General features: G+C 38.7%; 2 protein-coding genes across 2 annotated transcripts in view; one reads left to right on the forward strand and one right to left on the reverse strand.

Annotated features, from left to right (window-relative positions):
• The window catches only part of LOC109931684 (protein bassoon-like), a 430,268-nt gene extending 412,989 nt beyond the window's left edge, over positions 1-17,279 (forward strand). The window contains exon 14 of the mRNA XM_048606748.1: positions 12,091-17,279. The gene's annotated coding sequence lies outside the window, so the exon portion shown is untranslated. The remainder of the gene's footprint in view (positions 1-12,090) is intronic.
• apeh (acylaminoacyl-peptide hydrolase) overlaps positions 1-18,130 on the reverse strand; it is a 149,292-nt gene that overhangs the window by 21,464 nt on the left and 109,698 nt on the right. The gene's annotated exons all lie outside the window — the stretch shown is intronic.

Genomic DNA, 18,130 nt, shown 5'->3' on the forward strand with positions numbered 1-18,130 from the left:
GTTCATCCAGCCCTGCACCTTGTTGTCTCTTCATTTACTGCTTGTTTAAACAGTTATTTACACACTGTTTTCCATGGGTGTCAGGTTACTTGCTTTTCAAAAGAGGCATAAATCTTTTAAAATACTGGATTTAAACAGTTCTTGTTTCAGTTTTTAAAAAAAGTTTTTACACAAGGGTTTATTAATCTCATTAGTCACAGATCTGTGACCTTGCAAAGGTAGTTCCCTCCTATATCAACATGAGCTATATAGCTTTACAAGAAGACACCACGTAAACTTCATATCAGCCTCCTGCAGACACACTGTAAAAGGAGAAAGAAGCAGGCAACATACAGGAGGCCAACTTTATGATTCATTTACAGGATCTGGGCATTGCTCGGACAGCCAGCATTTACTGCCCTTAACTTTGTGGTGGTGAGCTGCCTTCTTGAACCGCTGCAGTCAGAACAAGAGTTCCACTCACAATGTTGGAAAGGAGTTCCAGGATTTTAACACAGTGAAATGAAACAAGGTGAAGGAAGTAGTGATCAAAAATAATAGTTGAAAGTCTTCACTTACAACTAAATGTAATGGTCTTGTGAGATATTGGGAGCTCTTTGAAGTATGGTTTGCCCAAGTCTGCAGGTAGATTGGGTGAGAGGAAGCAAGGTTGAAGGAGACTATGTAAAACATAAATGTTAACATCAACCTGTTGGGCTGAATGGCCTACTTCTGCACTCTCAAAATCTTTCTTTGCTCCCAGCAGTTACCAATGCCACATTAATAGGGTATCCTGTCTCAACACAGTTTGGTTGCATCATTTTGTTCACTTGGATAATATTTCAGTTCAGACTGCAACTATGCCATCTATTGATTGCTTAATTGAACTGCTTCATGTAAATTCCAAATTAATTGTCTCCTCTGAAGTAATAGAGATTTTATTTTGTTATCTACCCCATAACTTAGTTTGAGAAAAACTAAGGGAAATGTTACCCTTTTGTGAAAAATTTTCATTGTGTTCTCCACATCTGCACAATTCTATTTCACACATACCCAACTACAAAATTATTTACTATGTGCAATAACAAAAAAAAATCATTACGCTGTTTATCATTTCAAAGTCCATGCAGTGACTGAGCTGTGGAGAAGACTCAAGCGTGCAAAATGATAGAAAATAAAAACTGAAAATGCTGGAGAAATTCAGCAGGTCTGGCACATCTGTGAGGTGAGAAACATGGTTGACTTTTTAAATCCAAATATTCTGGGTCTGGGTGGGATGCTCTTTGAACGGTCAATGCTGACTCGATGGGCTGAATGGCCTCTTTCAGCACTGCAGGGGTTCTATGATTCTAAGTCCAGAAAGGCCATTCTCAACATCAAAAGTGCCTTGTGCCACCTTTTATATTTTTGCTGATGGCACAGCAAGTTTCTCACTAGGCAGCAAGTTATCAATTAATGGAGATTAAGGTTTCTCATGAAAACCAACCCAAAAAATGTTTTTTTTATTGATATATCACAATGGTATGGTCCATTATTTATCACTGATCTTGTGGAAAGGATTTTACAACAACAATCCCTTGTATTTTTAAAGTAGCTTTAATGTAATAAAATATCCTAAGGTACTTCACAGAGGCAAAAAGAAACTCGATGCTCAACATAGGATAATCAAAAGCTCAGTCAGAAAACTGGATTTTTAAGGAGGAAACAGGAAATAGCATTGTAGGAGGATAGCGAGATCAGTCATGTCAGTAATTGCAGACTGCGAGAAAAATGAGGCAGTGTAGTAAATCACAGAGGTGGACCTTGGTGTATGATTGGTGAGGGATATTTCAGTGACATAGAGGAAACAGAAACCAGATAGAAAACTTGAAGCAGTGAGTTGCAAGATACATGCCCATTATTCTAGCTTCGAACTGTATGGGCCAGTACCCAATACTGATGTGACAGAAGAAACTCTAAGGATATACAGCCTACTCAAGAAACATTTTAATCTTGTCATCAAATTATTGTGTCAGTTTTCACACCGCAGTGCGGCCTCAGTTTCATAGCCATGACTGTTTGGCTGGGAGAATAATTACTTGTCTTAACTTAGTAATAGAACTTTAAAATCAATTGGGTAAATAATTAGCAAATGTTCAGGTGGTGCTGCTGGATGTTTGTACCTCAACAGGTGAAAACCACAGTTGCTTCCTCTCTTCACGGTGAACTGGAAATAACACTGACCTCAGCAAGGGTGAGTTATCATAAGATTTACAACGCTGCTTAGCATAGAGCTTGTTAGCAAGCACGGTTGTTGTTCTCCCTCACATCATCTGCCAGTACTGAAACTGTTTATCAGGATAGGAGCTGGTGGGTGAAGGTGTTGAGTTGATAATGACTCAATTTGGATCCTTGCAACATTGCTCCCACCCCCTCACCACATTTATAAAATGAGAATCTAAGCTGTTTGAGGCTGTGCAAATAAAGGTGCAATGATCATGTCACAGACAGGTGTAGGGCTAAAACAGGGGAAGAAAAAATACCTCTTCCTGCAAGATTAAATTCTGAATTAATAGAAGTGATTCATACCCATGCACTCATTCTTTTAAGCAATTATATTAACTTTTTCACAAAGTTTGATTTAAAAAAAAGTCAGAACTGTGAAGTAGATGACCCACAGTGCCATAATCTACACATTACTCTATGCAAAAAATATCCATATAATCTCATCTCTATTTTCCCACCACTTGCCCCCTCCTGTCTCAGCTACATGACTTGAATAAACTATGACCGTGAACAGACCAAAGAAGACCCACATTCAACTCCTAGTCAATGCTGAGTTTACTAATCAGAGCTGTTGTTAGTCTCAGTGGTCTCTGGATGAATGGGAAAACATTGCCTGAACTTCTAACTCCTGATCATTATTCTAGGACTTTTGCTAGGCAGTGCATGTGCGGACAGCATGGAGTTGAAGAGCAGTGCTTTGTCACTTCCATCCTTTATTCACTGCTGGATAAGTCCACGTGCAGGCACCAATATAGCTTTACCCTAGTACGTGTTCTGGATGAGACAGGGAACTCTGACACACCCTGTGTATGACAGTTAGAAATAGTTGATCAAGACAGCTGTGTAAGAACAGCAAATTAAAGTGATTGCTGACACATTGCATGGAAGAGAACGTAATGGTAAGCAACACTCCAGTTTAAAAAAAACCGTATGGAAATCTTGTACTGCAGCTTCAATATAAAAGCTAAAGTTGAGCGAGACAGTATAAACAGTTACAGCATGAATTCTGCAAGCTGCACACTGGGATCTAGCATATAAAAGTTTGTAATTTGTTGTACTTTTAAGATTTCAAAGGTATTCTAAAATGTCAAAGTCCTCTACATTTTTACAACCCAGTATAGTTTTGTTTCAGTAAACAAATGATTTTCCTTAAAGTTGCATTGACAGCCTGGAAAAGTGCTCAGCAACCTTTTTTTGCTTGTTTCAGTAGGATAGTGTGATGACATAATTTGAATTTGTATGCATAATCTTGACAATTTCAGCAGATGCAATTGAGAAAAACAGCACAAAGCATTTTTTTAAATGATCTCCTTCCCCAAACAAATTAAAGTTTGCCAATGATTCTTTCAAGTAGACAGCATCTCTTTCAATTGGGGTTTCTGCAAATGCTTATTGCATTAATAATAACTTACTATGTGAGCTTGCTCCCTGAATGGGATTTACCTATTGACTGGATTTTTAATATCATTGCTCAAATGACATAAATGCCCTGCTATAGGAAGGATGTTATGAAATTGGATGTTACCAAGACTGGAGGGTATGAGTTATAAGGAGAGGCTGGGACTTTAGTTTCTTGAGCATAGAAGGGTGAGGGGTGACCGTATAGAGGTTTATAAAATCGTGAAGGACATCGTAACAGTGAATAGCCAAGGTCTTTTCCCCAGGATAGGGGAATCCAAAAATAGAGCGCAGACGGGAAAAATTTAGAAAGAACCTGAGGGGCAACTTTTTCACACAGAGGGCGGTATATATATATGGACCAAACCGCTACAGGAAGTATTAGAAGTGAGTACAATTACAATATTTGAAAAAAACATTTGGACAGATGCATGGATAGGAAAGGTTTGGAGAGATATGGGTCAAATGCAGAAATATGGGACTAATTCAATTCGGGAAACCTAGTCAACATGGACGAGTTGGTCTGAACGGTCTGCTTCCGTGCTGTATGATTCTATGACGCTAAAAATGAACTGTTGCATGAAGTCATCATACAGTCCTGGTACATTGAAAGGCTGAAATGAAACTAGCCCTCCTCTAATTCGCATGTGTCTTGTATTTTTTTCACTTGTTGAGATGCAGTTTGCTTCAAGGGCGGACTGAAGGCATGTCTGAGGGACAGACTAGACCAAACTTAAGTCTGTTTATCCCATTAGTACCACCTGACCTTGAGTCTATCAATGATTGTGAAGATGTTCTAACCTTGTGCACTGATTTCATCATACAGAGGGCAAAAATTCAATTTGAGAGTTACAACATTTATGATATCTCTCATCTGCTGAGGGAAAATAAACCACCAACACTTACGTTGACTGTGGAGAGGCAATCAGCAGATTCATTGCACCCTCCTCTACATCAAACATGTTCACCAAAGTGTTTGTACTCGTGTGGACTGTGGTGACTTAAAAAATTTTGGGAGCATTTTCATTTATAGCTTTCCCATTATTTTATAAATTTTGTTAACTAAAGTCAACAGGCTCAGCTCACTGCTAATTAAAGTCCTGATTTTGGCTTTTTAAAATGTATTTTTGCAATGTGTTGCCACAAGAGAATTATTAATATGTTGCTTTCAGCTGTTATCATATCCTACAGGAACAACCATTCCATATTTTGTGTCATTTTTGTATTTGACTAAAAGTAGGAGGACTATCATCCAATTGATTGAATGAGTGCTGACCATGCTGGATCAGTCTCATTGTAAAACTGTAAACTAATGGTTTGGGGAATGTAGAATCTGATGGTGCTGCGGGATTTAAAGTGATGCAGCACCAGCTTAAAGAGAGCATAGCTGTCTGACAGGGCAACTCGATAAAACTTTGCACTTGAATTTGCTTTAGGAAGGAAAAGGTTATCTTCCAAAGGACCTGAATGAAAAGATGTTGCTTTGGGAACTAATTGAGCAAGTATGCCAGAGGATCATGTCACCTTGGCACCTAACAGATTGGCACACAGATTGGCAATGCACAATGGTGGGTGGAAGGCGATGATACATATTAGTAGTGAGTCAAATGCTCTGCAGACCTGGTTAGGAAGATATTGTCAGACCTCAGAAAATCAGCTGAAGTACATCTGTCCAGTGCAAATTTTTAATTAGCTGTCCAAATTTTGTTTAGCCCATAAATTTGCTTCCACCCACACAGTCTTATGATACTTTAAAGGCTTATCATACACAGCCCCTATGCAGCAGGGTTTACTTTACACCAGTTACTTACATCAGTAGGAATCCCTCCAGACACACCTTCAAGTAGCTCACCAAAAGTACATCTTCATCTGGAAGTATGCTAATGTAATCACAGGTATAATAAGCTGCATCTTGAAAATTGGGTACACTGTCCTTGCAATTTTAATTTCTCACTCAACTTCTCAGTTTGCAGGTGGAAGCTGCAAAAACAGATTGGAGCAAGTCCTATTCAGAGAATCTCTTCAATGCTGCATCAGAAACTAGTGCTGGTGCAATAGGAAGACTGTTTCTGGTCACTTTCTCAGATTATTCTTCTTTCTGTGTCTAGCCTGGAAAGACCTCTCTGCCCTTTCACTTCAAATCCCAAGTGTCCACCATTTGGCTTTATGTTCATTATGATCCACTGCCGATTTTTTTAATCACAACTTTGACCTTCGCTTGATGCTCCAGTCGACTTCAAAACTAGTACTGACCCTCACCCTGATTTATCCTGTTATGTCTCTTAAATCCAAAGGAAATAGACGTGAATGGATCACCTAAAGCTATCTGGTCCTGCTCTCACCCACCAAAATTGCTCACAATTCCAGGATTATCCTTGAAAGTAATGGCCACCAGCTTCCTCCCCAATCATTTCCAGTTGTGTTCATGAATGTCCTGCTTACGCCTTCACAAATTCCAACAAGAAATTCTTGATTAATAATACCGAGTGCATCTATTAAGCTGCCACTGTCACTTCTTTTAGCTCTCTGGGTCAAGCTTCCTTTAAGATTCTTTCTTATCTTAGCTTTGAAGTTGCAGTGTTCTCTGATTTCTCGAATCACAGAATCCCTGCAGTGTGGAAACAGGCCATTCGGCCCAACAAGTCCACAGCGAATCTCTGAAGAGCATCCCACCCCAACTCGCCCCTACCCCTGTAATACTGCAATTCCCATGGTTAATCCACCCAACCTACACATCCTTGGACAGTAAGGAGCAATTTAGCATGGCCAATCCACCTAACTGCACATCTTTGGACAGTGGGAGGAAACCCATGCAGACACGGGGAGAATGTGCAAACTCCACATAGACAGTCACCCGAGGCTGGAATTGAAACCCGGGTCCCTGGCACAGTGAGGTAGCAGTGCTAATCACTGAGCCACCGTGCCACCCCAGATTCATAGATCATAGCATCCCGACTGTGTGGCAGCAAGACATTTGGCCTATCATGTTCACACTGACTTTCCGAAGAGCATCCCCCCTAGACCCACCCCACTACCACATCCCTGTAACCCTGCATTTCCCATGGCTAACCCATCTAACCTAGACACTATGGGCAATATAGTATGGCCGATCCATTTAACCTACACATCTTTGGACTGTGAGAGAAAATAGGAGCGTCTGGAAGAAACCCATGCAGACACAGGGAGAATATGCAAACTCCACACATACAGTCACCCAAGGCAGGAATCGAACCTGAGTCCCCGGTGCTGTGATGCAGCAGTGCTAACCACCGAGCCACCTCATTCCCTCCAGTTCTAGTTCATGCAATCCATTTTCTGCTGTCTCATTGCCTGATTCCTCTCATATCTATTTAAAGAATCACCCGCAATGGTTTCTCTCCTGTCTGTCTGTCTGTTCAATAATGTTCATTTGAAGAGATTTAGGACACCAAATCTAAAGTGCTATATAAATCAAGTTGTTGTTGTTGAATGTGAATCCTTTCCCAGCTTAACCTTAGTATTTCTTTCCCAAGAACCTTCTTCTCACACTGCTCACTCGATTTTTCTGTGCCACCATAACAGAAAATCAAGCACAGGACCATGTACATATTAGCTGTAAGCTATAATTAAATGTTTGCTTTCATAACACCATTATCTCCCCTATTATAGGTTACAGTCATATGGTGGACTAGTAATCCAAAATCTGAAGCTGAAGTTTTCAAGTCATAGGGTCAAATCCCACCATAGCCACGGGTGATGAAATATGAATTTGGTTAATAACAATCTGGAATAAAAAGCTAGTCTAATGGTAACCATGACTGTCAATTGTCATAAAAACCCATCTGGTTTAGACAAGGAAATCTACCATTCTTAGCTGACCTGACCTACCTGTGACTTCTGGTCAAAAGTAAATATTTTGAGATTCTAAAAATAGATGAGTCCAAAAAAGCATGTAAAATGTTAAGTTTCTTACTTTCAAATCCATGGAAATTGCCATTGAAAATAAATTTTTAAAAGCATTGACGCCTTCATGTCTCATCTTTAAGATCATTATAAGAATAACTATGTAGGAAGATAGCGGGTGTAAGTAATAAAGCATTCCATTTGACAAACAATTTATAACCCACTTCTGTAAAATCACTTTTTTGTTCAAATTGTTCAGTGGTTCAAACTAAGGAACTTAAACAAAAAAAGTTGTTTTGCACCAGAGAAGATGTTGGCATAATGGTAATGTCACTCGACTAGGTGAAATTTTAATTCAATAAAAAGCTAGCCTAATGCGAACTATGTAACCTCTGTAGATTGTCGTAAATACCCATCTAAGGATAGAAATCTGCCATCTTTAACTGTTCAGGCCTACATGTGACTCCAGACCCTCACCAATATGGTTGACCCTCAACTGCCTTTTGAAATGGACAGCCCTGGAGTAGTTAGGAACGAACAACAAATGCTGGCCTCGGCAATAATACCTGCATCACATGAAATAAGAAAAGAAGTGAACAACATTGCATGGCGACGGAGGGAAATGTACAGAGATTTCATTGGTGGGATGAGGACCATGCTGAACTTTGAAGGTGAAAGTTTAAATATGGGCATTCATTCACTTAGGGACAGAAACACAAACTAGTTAGCAGATACAATTGTGACTTTTAAAGGGCATCTTGACAAATAAATGAATAGGATGGGAATAGAGGGATACGGTCCCTGGAAGGGTAGGGGGTTTTAGTTGTGACGGGCAGCATGTCGGTGCAGGCTTGGAGGGCCAAAGGGCCTGTTCCTGTGCTGTAATTTTCTTTGTTCTTAGGTCCATAAATGGAATTGGTCATGGTCAGGGTTCAGTAAAGTTTGTTCAGTGTTTCTTTGAGATCTTTGTTGAGCTTTAAATGCTGCTTTGCTGAAGATAGGAATATTGGTTAAAAAAAAACTACAAATTATTTGGCTCCTGTTTCTAATTCTTCTAGAAATCCTTTCAGCTATTTCTGTCCCATGATGTGCTGGTTGAATCAGTTTCATGCATTCCATTGTAGGGTTTAATAATGCTCGCTGAAGGCATTTCAAATGATAAACTGGAAAATGCAGTGAGGCAGAATACTGGCAGGTATTAAAAACCAAGCTATGAAATGTAACAGGTGAAGCCTGCAACTATGATAAATCAATTCAGCATTAGCACTGTTGTCAAGTGCAACCATCAGTTTACTCACAATGGAATTGCTTAGTTCATGTTACTTATGAGTTACATTTGGAACCTATACAGCTGATGAAAGGAGAAAACATCTATTCCATCAGTATAGGTTGGATTTACCCTTAACAAGTAAAGGAGAAGTGCATCAGTGATTCCTGTGTGCTCCCTGATTTATAAATTCATTTTCAGGGCACTGTGGATTCCTGAGTCATGCAGCTCCTTCTCATTCTTGAAGATTCAGTATATTAAAATAGCCTCTAACTTATTTGGCACAAAGTAGTTTTGTAATTTGTTTTTTTCTTATCTCTTCTTGATCTTCTCTCTAGTGTGCTGAGAAATTGGAAGCTATTTAAGTTGTGGAAGCTGAATAGATACAATCAGGCACAGTTCACCACATTGTATGACCAATAACTACAGATGTTGGAATCTGTTCTGAAAACAAAAAAAAATGCTGGGGTTCACAGCAGGTCAGGCAACATCCGTAGAGAGACAGCAAGCTAATGTTCCCGGTCTAGATTACTCTTTATCAGAGCTGACATGAAGTAACTTCAGTACGGTTTACCACATTTGTCATTTGGCACCTAATATGAATGATCTTTCATCCTGATTAATAGTGCACCAATATTTTGCTAGGGGTTTTGTAGCACCATGGGTAGCGGCCCTGCCTCTCAGCCAAAAGCTTCAGATTCAAATCCCACTCCATAGTTGAGAGACTGTTGTCTCTCAAGCTGTAGTCCTTGGCCCTAGTATAGTGAACAGCTCCAGAAAAATATAGCAATGGAGACAAACGTAATGTCTCTCTCTCATGACAATAGGTGTGAGGAGAGAAAAGAAGATAATGTGGCTGTTAAGCCATCTAGGTAAGAAAATTGGAACTTCACTTTCCAGGCTATGCTGAACTAATTAATCACTAGGGAGGTGATAGTCTACTGGTCTTGTCGCTAGAATATTAATCCAGAGACAAGGCAATGTTCTGGGAACCTGAATTCAAATCCCACCATGGCAAATGGTGGAATTTGAATTCTGGGCAATTAAGGATGAGCAATAAATGGTGGCCCAGCAGGTGATGCCCACATTTTATGAATGAATGAATATATTAAAAGTTTATGCAAATACCCAATGGTGGCCACAAAGCCTATAAGCAAAATACAAAAGATACTTTGCCAGTGTGGACTGTAAATGTCAAATTAATGATCCTGCTTTTGCAATCAAAAAATAAATTGAGTCTCCTAAACTAGAATGTTGATCCCAGGTTGCAGTTAATGAGTAACAATGTAAACTAAATGGTACAATTTTAGCACTGGTGTGTCAAGAGACAGCTAGAGCGTTGAGAGAGGTTTTCCATTGTTCAATTATGGGAGGAATCGAGATAAATTGAAACAGCTGTAATAAAGTCATGCAGCTTTTGCTTGGCTTTATAAAAAGAAGCATAGGAATGAACCTTAACTAACCTGACCTATCAGGTGCCATTGGAGCTGGGTTGAACAGTAGAATGTAAGAAAGCTGGAACTCAGCTCTCTCCTGCATGTGATGGAGTTTTAACTTCAATTTGTGGCATCACCTGTAGGTTTGCTTCCAGGAAGCCAGCCTAATTGACAGACTTGGCTTTCAAGTGGATTAGCAACAGAGCAAAACAGGCAGCATGACAATGTAATCTATGCCTTCTTGATGGGGCAGCAGGTGCTGATCCCAGATGCAGGGATTTGTTGGTGGGTGCTGAAAACAGGCTGGATGAGGGTTAAAAGCCTGGGTTGTGAGGGAGAATGTAGAGTGGGAGAGTGATCCCATCCCTTTGTGGAATGATGCAAGATGGACAGTGGATGGTGGACAGTCCTCACCGAATAGAGAAAAGGGTCCAGAGGCTCATGGAATTCAGCTGCCCATGATAAAACTTAAGAAGGTGAATAACAATGATATTTAATGTGTCAACCCACCTATTCAGAGTGAATTAATTGACTCTTTTGCACTCAGTTTGTGCAGCTGAAGACGTGACAGTCAATAGCTGAGCATCTTAAATTGTGTAAGCACAAGAGGTCAGATTTAATGATATCTTGGAAGGTTGTGAAGGTGGGAGGTACCGGGAGGGATAAGGCAATCAAATGATTTGTAACCAAGGTTGAGAATCTTAAAGTTGAAGAATTGGTGGAATGGAAGCCAGTATATTTTAGCAAACACTGGGGGTGATAGGTGATTAGGATGTTGTACAAGTTGAATTACAGGCAGCTGAGCTTTAAATGAGTTCAAACCTTTGTGAGGTATAACATGAGAGGACAGCCATGACAGCAATATATTAATCATGTCTATAAATAACAATTTATTGGAATATCAGAACAATTTATTCCAAAATTAGAAGGTTATTTTGGTGCCTAGAAAATTGGTAATAAAGGTTTTAGGATTATCACAAATGAAAGATTTTTTTTTTAACCTCGACTACGATTTTAAAAATATAGAAGACTCTGCATCAAGTACTTACTGAACCAGGCTGTACAGCATTATTTGAATGAGATTTGGCCATGTATTTGATGAAGAAGATTATAAAACAATACAGGAAAATGCATTGGAAATTAATTCAAAAGCTCTAGCTGCAGAACTAACAGAGCTATGATGGGCCTAATTTCTGTGGAAATTTATTTTTCTTCTTCATTTCCAGTTTGTTCTCTTTTTTTATATTTGGAGACTGACTGTTTCACTTGCTTTTATTTTGTCTGACCCTTTACTTATTTTACAGGTATTTGAAGTAGCAAGAGTTTTAAGATTTTAAGTCTTAAGATTGAATGTTTTCTTATCCCAAACATTCTATCAGTAATCTGTTAGGTATACTAACTTCAATTTACAGGTTTCTGCTGTGATCTCACTTGCTAGCTAATCTTTATGTAATGATCACTCATCTGCAGAGTGTAGTGTTCATCACATCAGAAGTAACTTCAGGAACCAAGTTGATGCCTGAGTCTTTCCTAATGTATCCTGACATATTGTGAGATGAGCTACTTTTGTGTTATATTTAATTTAGGTCATTACACTTCATAGTTTACTTTGGGCAGACGCTGCTCATTATTCCTGTATTTATCTCACTTATTTGAAGATTATGACATACAAAACGGTTTATGCAAAACAGAAAGTGCTGGATATACTCAGCAGGTTGAAACAGCATCTCTGGAGAAACAGATTTAGCATTTCATGAGCAATAAGACTCTTCTTCTCCAACACTTTTTTTTATTTCAAATCGCCAGCATTCGTAATGCTTTGCTTTTATTTCTCATTCACTTTTTTGTTCCATTTCTCTTTAGGATTTTCTGGTCGTCCCATAGATGAAATTGTAAGGTGAAGCTCGTCAGTGTCTGTCTATGCAATGTGAAGAGGAAAACGCATCCAAAGGGGAACACTGTACCTTGTTCAGAGTTTACACAAAGGCTGGCTGTGCTGTAAGCATTGTTGCAGGTTGCCCGAAGAATTGAGGATGTTGCACGGCGTTTCAGGATATCTGATGTCTTGGTTCTCAGGAGACTATTACACATGGGCACACAATGACATTTTGGAGGCCAAATTTTGAGCAAGTTTGAATCTTCTGCTAGTTTTGGTGGAATTTTAAATTGAAGCCTTTTTAGGCCATTGAAAATCTCCATCTATTGGCTATCACAAGACAATATCCAGTGATGGTTTGGGGATGCCTTCTGCCTAATGATGAATATTTGGAATTTTTTTACCTCCAAATGATGTTTGCAGAATTTGGAATTCCTTATGCCTGTTCAATGACCTCTTACCTTGGACCCTGAAGGGAAAGATTGGAGCATGCACAGAGTCCAGTTTCTCTCACTAAAGCTTTTGATCTTCATAGGTTTTTTCTGTATTCATACAGCAGAATTCCCTGAGGTGGACTTATTACCTTTTTTAGGGCTGGGAGCAAAAGCTCCATTTTTCCCAAACATTCCACTGTCTTTTGTTCAGTTTCCAGCTGATTCTTTAAGATGGGCAGGTGCAACTCTTGTATGCAAATTGTTGTGGGCCTCGAGGCATTCTAGAGTATGATGGCAGTACTCAGCCCCTTACCCAGGACCTAGCATTCTTCAATGATTGTGAACCATAAGCACTGGTCATAAAGACCAGAAGTGTTAAAAGTGACCACATAACTGGTGACACCTGGACTGACATCGTGGCCAGTCATGTCATTGCAGCTATCAGAAGCTATTCCATTCCTTTATTTTCAGTGAGCGTACTCTACATAATGTTTTCTCGTCAACATGTTTGCCTGGTATTTTTCTATATGCTATTTTGCAGCCGCCTTAATCATTCCAATTTTCTATTGTATACCTCAAACGGATTTTTGTTTTCTTTTGTATATGACCTGCATTTTTCCTTGCCGCTATGCAGTACTGGATTTGTATGGGGTAGGAAGGGGGAGGGATGGTACTTTTGGAAACAATAGGTCAGTGGGAGGCTGACAAGAGCATAACTGGAAGAGAAAGCTTGCCTCTGCCCTGGATCTATGGTAATGTGCAATTCATTTGGGCTTCCACTCATCAGAATAGGATGGAAGAAAACAATTACCAATTCAGATTTTCTATGCAATGATGAGAAAACTGTGTTAATATTTAATACTGAATTCAATGTTATATATAAATGGCGTAAATTAAGATTATGCTACTGATATTGAGAAGCAATGTTTTAAGTGTAACTCATTACCTGTTGTGACCTGTCAAGTGAGGTGTTGTTGAACCTTTTGACGGGATCCGTTGCCAAAGGCATCGCCATGTTAAAACAGTGGACTAGTACTGTGCTTGTCTTCGTCTCCAGGTTAGAGCATGACTTGCTGATTCAGTGCTTGCCTTCCATTTTGTTTGGTATTGTAGTTGTTAGCGTTGCCCATATTAACCATATGCACTTGCTCTTGGCAAGCCACGACCCAGGAAGTTCCAGCTGTACTCGGGGAATCCAATTTGTAATCTATTAGATTTCCCAGTCTTGGGGCAGGACATTTCTGTTTAAACTGGATACATCATATTCTAAATACCTGACTCTCTCTACTCTTCCAGCTCTGTTGCTAATGGAATGACAATCCAGACTAATAATTCCCAGATACAGAAGCGCTCAAGTGTTTTCTATTTATGGATACTAAAGGCAAATTAAATGCACATACGTCAATCAGAGAAAGATGAGGTGGGGTTTGAGATGACCTGAGGAATATAAGTTAAGCACATTAATTTATAGTTTGGATGGTCAGACTTTAGATGTTGAACTCAGCGCCTTGAAGGTCAAACCATCCAGAGGCTGGTGATTTATTTTCAGTTTAATGTGTAGGATTTTTGGTTTCGGTGAGGTTTTTCCAACTTTTGTGATCCTTTTCACTTCCGTCGTTGGACTATCACCCGCCTGTCATGAACCCCCATCTGGAAACAAGTGGAATTATTACAAACTCTAACACCGACATCACCAGATCATCTATCAGCATTTGGAGTCCATCCAATTTCAAATTACGGATCAATCTTCAGTCATCCTCTAAGTTCCAGATGCCTCTGCCATCAGCTACTTTCTGACGAATGAACATCATCAAACTCGACATATGCCTTAGAATATCAACCTGATGTTCTACCCTTTTGCTGGCAGAAACCTAGAAAGGAATTTGCATAAAGTGGGGCTGTTTATTGAAGTTGACCTATGGACTTCTTCCCAAGATTTAAGATTCAATCAATAGAGTCCTAAATACCCCTGTTACTACGTAGAGCCTTGGGGATATCACTTTTTCTCGGTGGCTGACTGGTTTCACTGATTACTGCTCCCTCCCCATTTTGTGTTGTTTTACCCGCAATCAGCAAGCTATCTGCACCTTCCATATGTTGTGATGTCAACCTGTATGTATGTTTGTATGTGCAAGTGTATGTAAATGCATGAATAATCAATTCTGAAAAAAACAGTTGGTGTGAACTTATTTATGACTAATCATGTATTCAGTGAGCACTCGAAGACAAAAACCCTTCAGGGTGACACTAACATTTTGGGAGATGCAGTCACATTTCTATATAAAAGTATCATCATAAGAAGATGCTTTTACAGTCTAATCGGCAGCATATATATTTATATAGAGGTACATCAGATTGAGGAATATAATAAGGTTCTGTAAAATACTGAAATTTTACTTCAGAGTATCCAACATTAAAAATGTATATAAAATTATTTACAATTCTGTAAGAGAGATGGTGTATATTTTGAAAGCTATAAAAAGAGATTTACTATCTAAGAAGTTTAATGCATTTAGGTTTTAGGTGTTTTTAAGGGTTGTGCAATCAAAGATTTACTTCCTCTCTTGTGTGGTATTTGTGAATGAAGAACACAGATACATAGTCTGTAACTGAACATTACTATCCACTGGAAATAATGTTATCCTGCATCCCACCACAAAGATCCACAATTATCTCTCAACCAAAATAGGACAGTAAATTGCATTCGGACTTCTTCCTGGAAACTCTAGAAGGACTGAAGTTCTTCATTAAATCTTTGCAGCCATTGCATTCGAAAGAAAAATTCAAATCTTATTTAACAGGCTATTACATATTTGAGACTCTCAGTACAGGCAATGAAAAGTGAATAAGAGAATTCTCATGTATTCAACATTAGGAAAATAGAGGCATTTTAAAATCAAGATCTCAATTAGTTCTAGTCTCTTAACATGAGCAACTTAATAGGGAACACTGCCACTTTGAATATTTAACAAATATCCATGAGAGGTTGAATTAATAGGTTATCAGTTCAGGCTGGGCTGAATCCATTTTCATTGATTGAATGAGCAAATCATAGGTACGCAACTTCTCAGTCTTAACTGTCAAAATGTTGCAGATGGTTTTCAAAGGTACATCTGGTGCTCTAATGCTGAACTGCTGGATTACTGCTACTCGAGAACATTAGTGAACTTTATGAATAGCAAAGTAGCCATCAAGTAGTGCAATTGCAATTTTGTCTGGCATCCCATAGACTTTTCATAACTAATCTCCATAGGCCTTGGACGTCAGCCATGTAGAGTGTAACTGAAAATGCAAGTTAAAAGTATACATGCTGACCATCAAATGGTTAGAATGGAATTAAGAAGCAATTCTTTATAAAAGGCCATATAAATCAATATGGTATTTCAAGCACACACAATGGGTTTCAAAATGTAAACTGGGGTAGGTTAAAAAAGTTTTTATTTAATGACGATTATTTGAATCAGATTCTTTATAGAGATTAGGGACATCTTTGCCTATTTTTTGTGTTTTTAAGTATTACTCTGAGGATTATTAGTGAGTAAATGCAATGTACAGTTTGACAAAAAGGAATTTCTTGTTTTGAGATGAGACTGTAGGTTGGGTTCAGCGTGGATGAAGTGCTTTTAGAAATCGTTGTCTAAATGTCCCTTTAACAGGTAAAACATAATAAAGTACAGGCCACACAACACCACTAACAGTACCAAATCACAAATTGCCACAGAGGCCACACAAACATTCAGTTTTATCACAGACATTGGCAGACATCTCCAGTCACTAAAAGTTACAATCTCCCCTCATAGCTCATCTGTTGTCTTCATTTGCTGATGAACCACATTCTTGAAGAAAGACACTACACTGCAACCTTAAAGAAGGTGAATTTAGAGGAGATGAGTGTTGAATGGCATTTGGAACTGAGGTCAATATTGTGCAGTGCACAATAATTATATTAAGAGGCTACCCTTGGTGTCTGAACAAGTGAATAGCTGGAGCCCTGAACAGTCAGGTTATTATAGGGTGATAATAAGGATGCTTCAGTAGGCTTCATTGTCTTTGACTTAGCAGGGAATAAATGCCCAAGGTTCTAGTTGAGAGTAGGTAAGTCTCTCTCACGGCTCCAGTGCCTGATTTTCTTGACCCATTAGGACTATAAGTCCAGAAAAATGGAAAAGGTAGGCATGTTATCTTTATCCTCCTCACTTTGTTTGCCTATCCAATGACAGTGTCAGCCCTGTACTCCCTATATGATGAGCCTTTAGTCAGTGCAGCCTCCACTTTATTCAAGTTTCGTGATTTTAACGCAGTTGATTTGGCTGCTAAAGATGATATTTGTTTCTCTATGTAAATATTTGTACAGTGTGTAAATCTCATCAGATTATCTAAACAGCCACTGGGTGTGGGTATCACATACCAGCAATCCTGCCAACTTATGCTTGTTTAAAAAAATAATTTTAAAATACGGCAAAAAAACCATTGTGTTTGTGGCTGGCTCATATAGACCATTGAGAAACTGTATTCAGTTGTTATCTGTGTAGAGTTTTTACATGTTGTGTATGAAAATGAGGTGACTTCCTAAACTGAACCTGACTTCCATGGACGTGGAAGGAGGACTGTAAAACTCACTGTTATAAGTGCAATGAATAATTCATGTATGAACATTGTAAATGTGTGCTGCACTGTATACTGTGATGGCTGTAGTATTGAATATAACATGATATTGTATAATGTGATTGTGTAAAAGGTGTCCAAACAAATCATTTCCATTGGAAACCAATAAAGATCTTGAAGTAACAAAATTATCAAAGTGCTGCTGTAATCTCGACAGAAACATCTGATGAAATGTAGACTCCACAAACATTATAACCTATTGCTTCTCTTTACAGATGACAGTTGACCTGAATGGTTACACATTTTCAATGTTCATTAGTTTCTCAGTTTTGCAGCCTAGCCTTAAATTTTCCATTATACATTGTTACCAGTTACTTTCCTTTAGTATGACTTTTCCATAAACTCAATATTTACCATGTGCCATCAAGAATTCAAACATCTGTACCTGGTAATGACTTAAAAGTGTAAGCATTATGCAATTATGCATAAGTTACGCAATTCAAATATTTCTAACCACCGTTGGCTTGCTGTTGGTCTCTTTGTCAAGTTTTGTATCTTTTCAGCTGAGTTAAGCAATAGGTTTACCAAACAAAACAAGATTGGATCAATCTAGTGATACAGGAGCCAAGTCTACAAAACCAAATATATTGCTTCGATGGAAAAACTACTGCTAATTTATCTGCCAAAAGATTAGTCATGTAAAACAATGAACAATGGACATTAATATTGCTCTCCTATGGATATATTTGACATTATTTGCATTATATATGCATTTTCTAAAGTTGAATGGATGCCAATAATCTGCAATAATGACACATTGATCATTTTTCACTGACAACATTTGTTAGCTTTAACTCCTCCCTTAACCTCCTCCCTTAACCTCCTGTTATAATGTAGGTCTCAGCCACAATCAAGTAATGAAGAGACCTCGAGACAACAAGGTGCAGAGTTGGATGAACACAGCAGGCCAAGCAGCATCATAGGAGCA

This window comes from Rhincodon typus, chromosome 16 (assembly GCF_021869965.1).
Source record: "Rhincodon typus isolate 14 chromosome 16, sRhiTyp1.1, whole genome shotgun sequence".
NCBI classification, from domain to species: Eukaryota; Metazoa; Chordata; class Chondrichthyes; order Orectolobiformes; family Rhincodontidae; genus Rhincodon; species Rhincodon typus.